We start from the raw sequence: 9359 nt of genomic DNA on the forward strand, positions 1-9359 counted from the left end.
GGTCAGGAGGATAGAAGTTATTACTTAATGGGTACAGAGTTCCTGTTTTGGTGATGGAAAAGTTCTCTTAATGGATGGTGGTGATAGTAGCACAAGAGTATGAACGTAATTAACACCACTGAATTGTATACTTGAAAGGGATTGAAATGGGAAATATTATGTTGTGTATAATGAATAAAATAAAATTTAAATGAAAGGAGTGACCTGATTAAAGGCATTGATTTTTCTAAAGAAAGAATGGTCTAATAATAAGAGGTATTGGTTGCTTATGAAAGCAAGGGAAAATAAAAGTCAAGGGGTAAACATTGACAATACCCTGGCAAAAGAGGGATGTTGAAGAAATTATCCCTAGAACTTGGAAGGTCACCTAAGGATTTTGAAAAATTCTTTTTCCACTGGAAAAAAAGACATTTTCCTAAAATGGTCCTATCAAGACTAACCTAATGCAACATGCAAATATTTGATTCTTATCTTGGTCTGTTCACCAGGCAGGCTGATTTTATCAATGGGAGCATTTCTAATTGGTGTAGCAGTCATGTCTCAAAGTAAAAAAGTGGTTTCTAGTTTTGCTTCAGTTTCCCAATAGCTTAAATGACTATTTTGTATGATACTATGCATTGTTCATGTGTACCTTGTTGCCCTGTGTCTACCCCTAAGACATGGACCCTCTCTTATCTTAATTAGAGGGAAGACAAAATAGCTGCTCAGAGACATGCAAGTCAAAGGGTTAATTCCAGGGATGTAACAAATTCACATATGCCACGTGCACCCTAATCTACCCACATATGTGGCCAGGCTTGACAGACTTGCTGGTGGTGTTGTATTTTTTTAATTTTTAAAAAATATTTATTTCTCATTTGATGAAAGGAACATTTTTCAGTAAAACACTTTTAAAATCCACTGGCTTTGAAGTATTTCTCAAATGCCCATAATATGCCCTTTGCAGACCTTAGCATATACTAAATTTCTTAATTGTATGATTTGATTCAGTCTGGCATACAAACCATTTCAGCTGTTTGAGGGCTTTTTATTGAATCAAAATATAAAACTGAAAACTATGGAGTAATGAAAAATCTTCCATACTAAATAAAATCTATTAGTAGTTTTTTATTTTTTCTGAGCTGTAATTGGCTTTCATGAAATCACACTTCTCCTGACACTGAAGTTTACATTTTTTACAGGGTATCTTTCAGTTATAAAAATTGGTAAGATAAATATATTGCTTCAACTTAATTAGCCTATTTGTGATTTTGTTTTTCTATGATACTATCACTGATTCTATCAAAATGTGCCAGGCCAAGAAGCAATAGTGAGAAAATTTCTTCCTTTAAGTTTTTTCAGCATCCTTGCCAAGCAAGCATGTATCATTCTTGATGTACTTCTACCATTGACAGCAAGAAAAATATTGCTGAATCTAATTCTTCCATTGTTGTATGCTGGTGTTCCTTCAACAAAGCATTTGATTTTTTTTAAAAAAGCTTTCTTCCCATTGTGTTCTCCCTAATCTCCAACAACACAGAAGTCCAGACTTCCAGCTGCGTTTCTTCCTAATATAACATCTTTACAGTTATGTAAAAACCATGGTAATTCCAGCCACATGACCAGAAGGGAGACCAGTCACCCAATGGGGCCAAGGTGTGGTTGGAGTCCAGGGCTGCTGGGCTGCTGCAGTCTTCCTGGGGCTCAGGTTCACTGACTTCCAGAGCTTTGAGTAGCACGGTGGAGGATGTGATTTTCAATAATACAGCCACCTCACCCTGGCTGACCTGTTAGTTCAATGCCATTCATGGTCAACAAAATGTCACCTGTATTTATTCTTCCATCTCTGCTTATGACTCCTCCAGGCTCAACACTGATGACATAGATTGGCAAATCCCATTCCCTATGGGATGTTCCCCCTGCAACCATCATGCCAAGAGGCTTACCAGGGTCTTTTCAGGCCCTTACCACCTTCTCATGACAAGTGACTGCAGGATGGAGGGGTTTGTTGCTCCTCTCCCCAGGCCCTCAGATCTGGCTGCCTTGCTGTTCCAACCTGCTTCCTGAAAAATGTCAGGACTCTGCTGTAGAAGTTGGTGGGACACAATGAGGTGAACACACCTTTCATTGGCTTGAATCAGATAAGCCATACTCTCTGGGTTGCCATACTGAATATCATGTCTGTTGATGACTAACACACGATCATTCTCCAGCTGACCATATCAGTCTACCACGCCACCATTCAGCACATTGAAAATGAACACCCCAAGCTCATCCATCTTGTACACCAGTTTTATTCCAAGCTGATTTTCAGGGCAGCTTTTGCTGAGAATCTTGTGGAAGCTGTCATCCCGGGAGCCATAGGTGTCCAGTGCCAGACCATTGTTCCTACTCCAGAACTTCTGCTCCCTCAGCACAGTTGGCTGCAGGAGGCACAGGGCATAGTTATGAGATCCATTGCTGATGTCCATCCCAGTGACCTTTAGAATGATGTCTCCTGCCAGTAGCCAACATCTCTGGCAATCACCCCATCATGATAAATGTGTTGGATAATGGTATGGACCAGAGGTGTTTTGCTGTCTCCCACAAGCCTAATGAGACTTTCCTTGGGATACACTCAATTGATCTTGATGCTGGTAATTTCACCATCTGTAATCAGATGATACAACCTTGGAAAGACTTCACGGGCAGTGGCATTTTCAGAATTTTCCCTTCTCTGGCCAGCCTGTTTAGTAACTGCATTTCCACTCTTTGTCCTTAGAAGAATACTCAAAGGTCGATTTCGTAAAAGATGTACTTCTGATAGTGGATTGATCAAAGGGCCATGTCATAGTTCATTGGCTCTGGCCAGGACCCAATGGGCTGTTTGCTGGCTGGCCATCCTCCACCATGGACATGTAGGCAGGGTTGTCTAGGACTGCCTTATCTGTCATTAGGGAGATGGTGGCAGCTGCAGAAACCTCTGAGGAGAATGTCCTTGCTATGAGGCTCACATAGCCATCAGGACAGCCTTTTTGCAAGTGCCTTTTCCTGTCTTTGGTCAGGCCATAGTGGGAAGCACCTTTATAACTCATTTGATAGTTATGCTGGAGGTCACAGAGCTGCGCCACCTCAGTGCAGAGGTCTGTGAAAAGGCAAACCACCATTAGTTTGTTGAGGAGCTCGTTGACCAGGATGCTGGACTTCTTGCAGTGCTGCAGCAAAATAGGCTTGCAATCCACAGAGCAGTAGTCTTTCTTCACCAGGAAGTTGGTGAGGCAGAGTGTATAGTAGGTATGTCCACAGGGACTGTCCAGAGGGACCAGAAGATATGGTATATGAAGTCATCATCCACATCTTCCATGTAGGTATAGAAATGGTTTTCCTTAGAGGAGTGGGCTTGACCACAAACCCTACTCAGGGGTTCAGGGCTGGGGTCCAGGTCATCAGCAGGGTCTGGCTGGTTTATGGTCAATGGGGCAAGAAAACCAGTAAAATATTTCCCTGGGAGCAAATCAATATCTTCTAGGAGCCATCCACAACTTTTTTCAAATGTCTGTCAAAGCAGCAGCTACCGGGCAGTGCTCATCCCTGTGGGTGAATTGAGCAAGGACCTAGGCAGCCAGAGCTGTGACCACCTCAGTGTACAGGTGCTGGTATTTACCACAATTTACTAGCCTCTTCCTTCTGCTCTTCCTTGGATGCTGCGCAATGTTTTTCCAGACTGCAAAGTTCAAAATAGTTAATTCAGACAGTTTTTGCTAGTTCGATAGTTGTTGTGGTAGAGGAACTGATTCCTGGAGCTTTCTACTCGACCATCTTCCCACAATCCTTCAGACTGGCTGTTTTTACGATAGCTACTAACAGTGTATAGTTAATAACAGTTATTAACTATATTAATGACCAGGAGACTAAGCTAGCCTCTATTTTCTACTTGAAATAACATTCCAAGATGCTCTCAGAATTTCCCTGGGATAACCCATTAAGCAACTGTTAAAGGATGTGGAGGTCATTCTCAGTCCCCCCAAGATGCTAATTAGTCCATCAGTGGCTGCTTCCCTAAATGCTGAGCTGGAATAAAGAGGAAATTTAAATGCCACTTTCTCTGAATGCAAATCTTAAAAGATTGACTCATCTACCACAACATAAGATACCAAGCAGCCAAGAGGTATCTGATGACCCGGGAATGAATGACACCTAGGACAGTTTATGATTAATCGACTGAGATGGTTCCAGAGGAAAGGGCCAATCCAGTCCTCCTCTCAGCACTCCTGGGCCAGGACAGAGTCCATGGTCGTTGGAAGAAAGCAATTAAATAAGAAAACACTGGTAATGCTACTTCCTGGGATAAGCATACCTAGGATTCAGAGCCTTCCTCAGAGGTGAAAGAAATAATTCTTTGGTAGGTCTATTTAAAAGCTACTTTTTCTGTCCATATTTGTTAAACATCTTCTGTGCATCTGGCACTGAACTAGATATTTGACCATAAAGAAATGTAAGATATGATTTTCCCTTCAAAGGTAGACTGAGTATTGGCGGTTACTAATTTGGCATGCGTTCTGCCCTTTGATTTATAAATTGAACCCTGTTTTCCTTCAGGTTTTCACCCCACCTGCAAGCAGCAATTCCTAGATTTGAAGGGAAGTTGACTCCTCTTGCCCCCAGCTTCAGAGGTAGCCCCTGATTTGTCTGGGGGCGATCTTAAGTGCCAGTGATTGGTCATGGAATTGGGCCTATGACCCAGTCTGGACCATTGGGAATGAAACCGATTTATGACGGCCTTCTGGAAATTTGCTCCCCTTTTGCTGGTGTGAGCAAGAAGATGCCCCCATCTGTGTCTGGCAGACATTCTGGGGAGAGAAAGACTTGAAATGATACCACTTCTATGATCAGGGGAACCTATAGATGGAGGGAAACTGGGCCTTCAGTCAACATTGTGGAGCTCTTGGATCAACTATCCCTGAATACCACGTCAATTTCATTTCCCCATGCAAGAGCTACCAATCCACTTTGTACCTCAAGCCTGCATGAGTTGGATTTTCTATTGCTTGCAACCTAGAGAATCCTAATTGGTAAACAGGAGCAAACACTCTAGGTTTAGCTTTCCTGGAAAGGCATTTTCTACAATCAAGATACAGCATAAAGTACTGTAAAATAAATAAAAAGATAGAGTTGCTATGGCTAAGAGATTTAAAATGGAGTCAGGGGAAGCAGACGTGGCTCAACTGATAGTGTCCGTCTACCATACAGAGGGTCCAGTGTTCTATACCCAGGGCCTCCTGATCCATGTGGTGAGCTGTCCCACGTACAGTCTGCCACGTGCAAGGAGTGCCACGCAGGAGTACCCCACATAGGGGTGCCCCACATAGGGGTGCCCCATGCGCAAGGTGCGCATCCCACAAGAGCCATCCTGCGTGGAAAAAGCGCAGCCCGCCCAGGAATGGCACCACGCACGGAGAGCTGACTCAGCAAGATAACACAACAAAAAAGAGACGCAGTTTCCCAGTGCCGCCTGATAATGCAAGCGGACACAGAAGAACACACGGTGAATGGACACAGAGCAGACAAAGGGGGGGGGGAAGGGGGAGAAAAGTAAATACAATAAAATAAATCTTTAAAAAAATAAATAAATGGAGTCAGGAGGTCATTCTGGAAGTTACTCTTATGCAAATCTCAGCCAGATGTCTCAAACTGCCAAAGGATACCAAGCCTCATGCCACAGTGCTCCTCAAAACCCCAGTGGACATCTGGACACCATAAAACAAACCACAAGATAAAGAACTCAGTGAACTATATAACCTGAAGATCAGTTAGAGTACCCCAAATATCTCTTCTTTCAAAGCCCTTGCCTGGAAATGCCAACGCAGGACATGATTTGGGTTGTTTGCTACCGGAATCTCTGCTCCGTGAATTGCAATTCTAAGACCCCAAATAAATGCCTTTGTTGTCTTGCAGCTTAGTTTTTTATTTCTTGTTTGACAGTACTTTGTCAAAATCAGATTGTAAATTTCTCAGAGATGGGACTGGATCTAACATTTTTTTTGTCTATCACCCAAGAAACAGTATGAAATGAATCCCTCATGTGATTCAGATAAGATAATGTATCTGTGCTCTGGAAATCGGAAAAAGCTGGTCAAATAAAATAATAAAGATAATAAAGCACTAATACAAGTTCTTAATAATAAAAGCTAACACTGATTAGGCACTTAGTATGTGTAAGGCACTGCTCTAAGTAGTTCACATGTATTAACTTATTTAATTCTCACCACAACAGCCAGGTACTATTATTATCCAGATTTTACAGGTGAAGAAACTAAGGCACAACACATCTACTCAGATATATATAGGAAAATTTGCTAGTTTAAGATGAAAATTATCGGGAAGCGGACTTGGCCCAATGGATAGGACATCAGCCTACCACATGGGAGGTCTGAGGTTTGACCCATGTGGAGCTGGTCCATGCGCAGTGCTGATGCGTGCAAGGAGTGCCGTGCCACACAGGGGTGTCCCCGCATAGGGGATCCCCACGTGCAAGGAGTGCACCCCATGGGGAGAGCCACCCAGCACAAAGGAAAGTGCAGCCTGCCCAGGAATGGCACCACACACACAGAGAGCTGACACCACAAGATGATGCAACAACAACAAAAAACACAGATTCCAGTGCCCCTGATAGGGATGGAAGCAGTCACGGAGGAACACGCAGTGAATGGACACAGAGAGCAGACAACTGAGGGGGAGGGGGGAGAGAAATAAATAAAAACAAATCTTTAAAAAAGAAAAATGAAAATTATCAGTAAATAACTGACGACTAATAAAAATAAAATCTCAAAGTCTTCATGTTCCAGCCAGTAGGACCTACCTGAGCTAGTTCATAATAGGATTGTGTTCCATCTTCTAGACAGGATGAGGGGGTGAAAATATAGATTTGCCTACCTTTTTACAACGCTTTATTAAGCTATGTTGATTTATTGATTCTTGGAAACTTGTTTTTTCATTTTTCTGCAATCTAAAGATTATTATAGAAACACTGATAACCCATGCTTTTATCAGTCCCACCGGCTAGCTTACTGTCTAACCAAAATGTATCTACTATTAACCTGGATATGCCAGGCCATGTATCTCTGAACACAAATCCCCTATATTCCACTCTACGTCTTTTTCTTAAAATCAGTAAATATGTGTAGTACTTACTGTTAACTTCTTTCAACAAACGTTTTTTGAGAGCATCCCATATGTCAGGTATTTTCCTTGATGTTGAGGAAACATCAATGAACAAAACAGATACGGCTACTGCTGTCGAGGAGGTAGCTTTCTAAGGAGAGAAACAGAATCTAAACAAATCATCATACAAGTAAATAAAAGATTACAGTCTGAAGTAGAAGAATTTTCTTTTTAGCAACTTCAGCTTCTTTTCTGATTATGGAGAATGCAAAAGGTAAGCAGTGGAACCCACAGGGAAGCTGGAGGAAGGATGTGTGACTCTCATTTGAACTGGTGTCAGAGGAGCAGTGGACAGTGGGCTTGCAGAGAACCACGCACATCAAGTTTCCAAGCACCTCGACTATGGGCACCAAGCGGAAAAAAAAAAAGTGAAAGTTGACAAAGCTTCCTGTTCACACGAGAATGCATCATGCAAAGGCAGCCCAAAACCTCGGAAGAAGATAGCAATTCCTCCATTACCATCTAAACTGCCACCTCTCAACTTGCTTCACCCAGACATCGTGCAGGCCTGGGGCCATCAACTAAAGCTAAGCACCAGAGGCCAGAAATTAGAAGCATGCAAGCAACTCTGTGAATATGCACACCGACATCGAAAGGATATCTCTGTCACAGCAAAGGAGGCCAAGATCCAGGCACTGTTCCAAAGAAAATCAAAGTGGGAAACACCTCTGGAAAATTCTGAGAAAGGGAAACTGTCTTCTGAGGGCACTGACCCTCCAGAAGTGGTTCCTCCCCTGAGAAGGGCATATCTGCCCTTGAAGAATCTAATCTTTTTGAGGGAGTTAAAACAGTTGTGACAATGACTTCCGCCCAGGAGGCTGTGTTGGCCTCGTAGACGAGAACTGCAGCTAGGGCCGGGAGAAAGGACACAGTGGGAACTCCACAGGAGGCCTCTGGGTTCTGGTTGTGTGTGGTGCATGGAAGAAGACTTCCTGCAAACACAGATGGTTGGGTTCACCTGCAGTTTCATGCTGGACAAGCCTGGGTCCCTGAAAAATAAGGAACAGTAAGTATGCACTCTTTAAGTTATTTGCCTGCAATTTCCCACCCCCGTACTTGGAGGACAATATGTTGTGCCCCAAATGTGTTCAGAGGAACAAGGTGTTAATGAAAAGCCTCCAATGAGGTTACAATATTGGGAAAAGGGCATTTCCATGACTGCAATTGATGGTAGAAAGGTCCACAATTGACTCTATGGTGGCACCGACAGCTGAGCCCTGGACCTCACCATGCTCATAGGACACACAAACTGGTGGGTTGCAGATTTTACCCTCATTCCCCAAAAGTGCCTGTTCCTTTGTTGGCTCGGATACAGGAGACTCTTATGTTCAAAAATGCAAAAGACATTTTGCAAATTCATTCCAGTTTAATAAGTTGAAAAATTTGGCCATCATACCAATATCTACCCTCGTGAAACAGAACTGACTGCAGCAGCTCTTTCAAGCAGGGCGTGCTTCAGCTGACCGTTGTGCAGGTGAGTAAAGAGGTAATATAAGTTTCCTCTTGTGCTGGACTTCCACCTCAGAATACTGACTGCTTTGGAAATTTCTTTTTAACTGTAATTATAGTAATTTCAATCTGTTGAATATTTTTTTTAATTAAAAAAAATTTTTTTTTTCTGCATGATTCTTGAATACAAAACAGAATTTCTCCCAAAAGTTATTCTTCATTCAGGTTTCTGTGATTTGGCGCTGGGATCAAGACAGGGTCCTTTCTCAATCTTTATGTATTGAATTAAAAATGTGTATATAAAATAAGTTATCACCATTTGTATTTAGTGGGCCATGGTCATTACACGCAAATTATTATTAATGTATTTATCTCAAAGAAATATCAAGACAGAAAGCATGATTTTTTCCATGATTCATTTTTAATTTTTTATGTACTAACTAAATTTATCACCATGTAAATTTCAGAAAAGACCCAATACTCTTCATTTAGCCTGTGTTTTTTAATGGCAATTTCCCATCTTTTATTATTATGAGTAGGAGAGGTTTATTTTTATTTTACTCCTATGAAGATATAAAAAGTAATGCAGTAGAGGAAGTGGTAAAGTTGGAAAGTTTGTAGCCATCATTGTATAGATTGGTTTGGGCAAGAATCCTCAATAAATGTTAAAGCTAGAGAGGAAAGTTTGTTGAGAGGCAGGATATTTCCACAGTCTCAACAATGACTCCTCA

At 42.0% G+C, this 9359-nt stretch overlaps 2 pseudogenes; one reads left to right on the forward strand and one right to left on the reverse strand.

The window, feature by feature from the left end:
* Positions 1 to 1281: 1281 nt before the first annotated feature.
* On the reverse strand, positions 1282 to 4681 carry LOC101424608 (E3 ubiquitin-protein ligase LNX pseudogene; annotated as a pseudogene).
* Positions 4682 to 4693: 12 nt separating this feature from the next.
* On the forward strand, positions 4694 to 8304 carry LOC101425063 (developmental pluripotency-associated protein 4 pseudogene; annotated as a pseudogene).
* Positions 8305 to 9359: the final 1055 nt, after the last annotated feature.

Source organism: Dasypus novemcinctus, chromosome 2, assembly GCF_030445035.2.
Source record: "Dasypus novemcinctus isolate mDasNov1 chromosome 2, mDasNov1.1.hap2, whole genome shotgun sequence".
Taxonomy (NCBI): domain Eukaryota; kingdom Metazoa; phylum Chordata; class Mammalia; order Cingulata; family Dasypodidae; genus Dasypus; species Dasypus novemcinctus.